Here is a 6000-nt window from a genome sequence, read left to right as displayed (position 1 = left end):
GGACAATGGACCAATCCATCGAACAAAAATACTCTAGAGCATATCATGTCTCCCTATACTTTCTCGTCTACCATTGGGTTCAATCCTCTTTTTCATTTCTCTATCTTTACTTTACCTATTTGATTTCTTTTCAAGGGAAAAATAACCAGAAAAAGAAAAAAATAGTTTAAATTCCTTTCCAAACTGATGATCTAGGCAAGGATGGTCATAGCTAAGAAGTCGTTGAAACATTGTCTTGAGAATGTCTGGTGTTACACTCAATGTTTTCTAAAGAATATTTGACATTAAAAAGCACCATCAAAAGAATATTTCTTTCACTTTAATCTATAAATATCCTTATTATTATTATTATTATTATTATTATTATTATTATTATTATTATTATTATTATTGTTATAATATTTTTTGGCTAATTCAAATCCCTTAAAGGCCATGAACCTAAGAATATTGTTTTATTGCTTTATGCTGCATTGATGTCGCTTAATATTTTGCAGGCTAGCATTTTTGGGTACTTTTAACTATAGATGCCATTTTTGTTTCGGATGTTAAATCTGGTGCCCAAGAATTGTCGACATTTACCAACTTTAGAAGTATGCATTTTTAATTTTATATCGGTTTTATTTACAATATTTTACCATGTTTCCAACATATTTTCTTTGTTGGTTATTACTTAGTCGATTCTACTAATTAAGATTTTGCCAACATTTTTGGATACTTTTTTCTGTAGAAACCTTTTTTTTTTTTGTGGGATCGAGAGATTTGTTAACATTTCAAACATGCATGTATTTTTAATCTTTGTCGATGTTTACAATATTAATTTACTAGGTTTCAACAACCTTTTGTTTGTTTGCGTTGGTGTTGATGAATATTTTGCCAACCTTTTGTTATTTTGCCAACTAACAATGCATTTATTAGTTGATCAAATGTTGTAAATGTTGATAGTGAAGCCCCAACTCAAGGCTGCTGGACGGAAGGCTAGTGGGCTTGACCCACTTAGCAACCTCCAGCAGTCTCTTAAAGGATGGATGGCAATTGGGCTTGGCCCATTCAGCAACCTCCTGCGATCCGTTAACTCGATGGCCCATCCAATGCTCTCCCATATATAAAGCTCGGTCTTCGTTTGTTACAACAGCATTCGTCCTTAGCCCTAAATCTGCCGATTTTCTCTGAGAACCGATCTTCTCTCTTGGCTATTTAAAACCCTAGCTGCGACTCATGGAGATACACTGGCGCTCTCAGATCTCTTCCATCTACTGCTGTCAACCTTACCTTTGGTGCTGTTTGAGTCCTACAGATCTTGTGTGTTGGCTCGTTTATGGTTGTAAGCTATTTCTGTCACTGATTTACATATTTATCTTGCTGTATTTTGTATTGAGCGTTGAGGAGTTGAGGGTGTATATCTATCATCATTATTATAGTGCAGTGAGCTCCCTTAAATCGGAACTCAACGTGGATGTAGCCCTATTTTAGGGTGAACCACGGTAAAACCTTGTGCCTCTTCTTTTACTGTTTTTATGCTTGTGTTGCTTCGATTTATCTTGTGGGAACAAACTGTCATTTTTCTTCCTGTGTTAGAGGTGGTTGGGATATTTTGTATGTGTGTATGTGTACGCCCCAGCCCAACAGTGGTATCAGAGCCCTAAATCGATTACCTTGTTTATCTTGCTGTTTGTTTTCTGTTCGTGTTTGGGTAACTGTCCTCTAGGGTTTTTTATGAGAGATTCAGTCAGTGAGGGTTTATTGAGAAAATCTCTAGTAGTGACCAGGGGTTAGGGTATCCGATTGCAAGATGACTACCACTAGGTTTGATATTGGGGTTTTTGATGGTAAAGGGGATTTTGGGAGTTGGAAGAAAAAGATGAGGGTTCTGCTCTCACATCATAAACTGGCAATTGCCCTAGAACCAGATGATAGGAAATGGACTAGGGAACAATTAGCTCAGACAGCTGAGATTAGGGAAGAGGCTTATAACCTTATTTTTCTGCATCTAGGTGACACTGTCATTCGAAAAGTAGATGGAATAACCTCACCTCTTGACCTTTGGAATAAACTAGAATCTTTATATGCTGTTATGGCTGCCCCTAATTTAGTTTATCTCAAAGGTCTGTTATTTAATTTCAAAATGGACACCTCTAAGTCTATGGATGAAAAGATAGATGAGTTTACTAGGTTGTCTCTTCTTCTAAGGGAAACTGATCAAGCATTAGGAGACACTAGTGAAGCAATGATCTTACTAAATTCTCTGCCTGATGATTATAATGTGGTAAAACATGCTCTCCAATACACTGGTATAGTCCCTACACTTGAATTAGTTATTTCAGGGCTAAAGGCTAGAGAACTAGAATTAAATGCCTCTAAGAAACATGGTAATGCCCTATTCACAAAAGGGAAATTTCATAAGAAGCAATTTAATTCTGAACCATCTAATGGATTTAACTCTAAGGGCAAGAAAAAGGATAACAAAGGAAAACAAAAACCTAAATGGAAATGTTATCATTGCGGTAAGGAAGGCCATATTAAAAAGTACTGCTATGACTTAAAGAGACAAAATCAAAAGGCAAACCCAACTGATCCTGTAGGAACCTCAAATTGTTTAGCAGAAGTCTTAACTGTTTCTGAAACTTCCTCTAGTGAATGGATTATGGATTCAGGATGTTCTTTTCATATGAGTCCTAACCTAGAATGGTTTCATAACTTTGATGATAATGAAAAGGGAACAGTTTATATGGGAAACAATCATTCATGCAAAGTAGAAGGCATAGGGGACATATCACTTAAACTTCATGACAACAACTTAAGAATTCTCACAGGGGTAAGATATGTGCCAAATTTAAAAAGAAACCTAATATCACTTGGTACTTTAGATGAACAAGGATTATCTTATAAAGCTGAAAGAGGTTCATTGTTTGTATTTAAGAATGATAAGTTAGTTCTTTTTGGTACCAAGAAAAATGGTTTATATGTTTTGAATGGTTGTTGTTCTTCATACTTGCCTACTGCATGCACTGTTAAATCTGAGGGAACAGATCTATGGCACTTGAGACTTGGTCATATGAGCTTGAAAGGTATGCAGGCTTTATCAAGCCAAGGCTACCTAGGTTCTCTAACACCTGACTCTATAAATTTCTGTGAGTCATGTATCCTTGGCAAGCAACGCAGGTTGAGCTTCCCTAAAGGAACTCACCTTGCGAAGGCATGCCTAGAATACTTACATGCAGATCTTTGGGGTCCATCTCAAACACCTACTCAAGGTGGAAACAGGTATTTTCTCTCTATTATTGATGATTATACTAGGAAGGTTTGGGTTTTCTTACTTAAATCTAAAGATCAGACATTAGACAAATTTAAGTCATGGAAAACTCTAGTAGAAAATCAATCAGAAAGAAAAATTAAAATTTTAAGAACAGATAATGGGTTAGAGTTTTGCAGCAAAGAATTTAACGAATATTGTAGTTCCCAAGGCATACTTAGGCATAGAACAGTAAGATATACACCCCAACAAAATGGGGTAGCTGAGAGGATGAATAGAACTTTATTAGAAAAAGTCAGATGTTTATTACTTACTGCTAACTTGCCTAAATCTTTATGGGGGGAAGCACTAAACACAGCTGCATATATAGTAAATAAGAGTCCTTCAACCGCATTAAAACTTGTTTGCCCAGAAGAAAAATGGACCAAGAGAAAGCTAAACTACAATCACCTTAAAGTTTTTGGGTGTGAGGCCTTTGCTCACCAGTCTGAGGGTAAGTTGGACCCTAGATCTAAGAAGTGTATATTCTTAGGATACCAAGAAGGGACTAAGGGATACCGGCTATGGGATAGGACTTCAGGTGGAGTAAAAATTATAATAAGTAGGGATGTTGTATTCAATGAAGATAACTTCCCTTGCAAATCCTCAAATAAAATAGAAGAAACTTCAGAACATCATGAACATAGAGGTGGAAATTATATTGAGGTGGAGCACCGAGCTGGTACCCATGACCAGCTGACAGTACCTGATCCTCAGGAGTCTGATCCAGTATTAGACAGTAACTTAGGAGGAAATTTTGAGCACTTAGAAGAAAATCCTGAGCCTAACCATAGTGAAATTGAAGTTGAAGAGGTGGCTGAAGACACCCCTCAATCAGATCTCAGCAACTATCAGCTTGCTAGAGATAGAAGTCGTAGAGAAGTAAGACCACCTGTTAGGTTTGGCTATGCTGATTTAATCTACTGTGCTCTTATAGCAGGAGTTGAAATGAAATCTACTGAACCTTCTTGTTATGAAGAGGACATTAAATCACATGAACACCAAAAATGGAAACAAGCCATGGATGAGGAAATGGCATCTTTAAAATTAAATGGAACATGGAAGCTGGTTGCAAAGCCTAAAAACCATAAGTTGGTAAAGTGTAAGTGGCTATATAAACTGAAAGAGGGAATGAACAAATCTGATCCTATTAGGTATAAGGCTCGACTAGTTGCTAAGGGGTTTACCCAAAGGGAAGGGATAGATTATACTGAAATTTTTTCACCAGTTGTAAGGTTTAAAACAATTCGATTGATGCTAGCTATTGTTGCTCATTTTGACCTAGAACTAGAGCAATTAGATGTTAAAACAGTTTTCTTACATGGGGACCTAGAAGAACTTATATATATGGATCAACCTGTTGGATATGTAGATCCTTCTCATCCAGAACATGTTTGCTTACTTAAAAAATCTCTATATGGATTAAAACAATCCCCACGGCAATGGTATAAAAAGTTTGATGATTTTGCATTGAAAGCTGGTTTCATTAGGAGCAACTATGATGCCTGTTTTTACTTTATAATATCTGATGAACCTGTTTACTTGCTTCTTTATGTTGATGACATTCTATTGATTAGCAAATCTAAGGTTAAAATTAAAAACCTAAAGTCTCAATTAAATGACAATTTTGATATGAAAGACTTAGGTCCTGCAAATAAAATTCTTGGCATGAAAATTGAAAGGAATAGAAGCAAATATTTTATGAAAATTCATCAGCATGATTATTTGGAAAAAACAATAATCAAGTTTGGCATTGCTGGCTGTAAACCTGTAAACACCCCCCTAGCTGGACATTTTATTTTATCAAAATCTCAATGCCCTAAAACTGATGCTGAACATATTAAAATGGAAGATATTCCTTATGCTAATGTAATAGGGACTATCATGTATTCAATGATAAGCACTAGACCTGACCTTGCATATTCTATTTCATTGCTTAACCGTTTTATGTCTAATCCGGGAAAATCACATTGGGATGCACTGAAATATGTTCTGAGATATATTAAAGGTACAACCGGAGTAGGGTTAAGTTATATGAAGAGAGGTGAAAATCTAGATCTTGTTGGGTATGTAGACTCTGATTTTGCAGGTGATCGTGACACTAGAAAATCCACAACAGCCTATATGTTTTCTCTTGGAGGTAATTGCATCAGCTGGAAAGCACAGCTGCAGCCATTGGTTGCACTGTCTTCCACTGAGGCTGAATACGTGGCTTTGACTGATGCATTCAAGGAAGCCATTTGGCTTCAAGGTATACTATTTGAAATCCACTTACTGGTAAGAAATGCTGACATATTTTGTGACAATCAGAGTGCTATACACTTGTGTAAAAATCCGGTGTACCATGAACGATCAAAACATATAGACATAAAATACCATTATGTCAGAGATCAGGTTGCAATAAGAAAGGTAAGCATTCAGAAAATTCCTACTAAAGAAAATCCAGCCGACATGGGGACTAAGGTGGTGTCAACAGCAAAATTCAAACACTGTTTGGATTTGCTGCATATTGATGTTGGTTGACCTAAAACCAACTAGAGTGATGAAGGTAAGAGGTTGAAGCATGCTGCACTATTAGACAGGTTTGTGTTGAGTCTTCAAGGTGGAGAATGTTGATAGTGAAGCCCCAACTCAAGGCTGCTGGACGGAAGGCTAGTGGGCTTGACCCACTTAGCAACCTCCAGCAGTCTCTTAAAGGATGGATGGCAATT

This window comes from Diospyros lotus, chromosome 14 (assembly GCF_014633365.1).
Source record: "Diospyros lotus cultivar Yz01 chromosome 14, ASM1463336v1, whole genome shotgun sequence".
Classification (NCBI taxonomy): Eukaryota; Viridiplantae; Streptophyta; class Magnoliopsida; order Ericales; family Ebenaceae; genus Diospyros; species Diospyros lotus.
The sequence above is the reverse complement of the archived record's forward strand: the minus strand, read 5'-3'. Positions refer to the sequence as shown.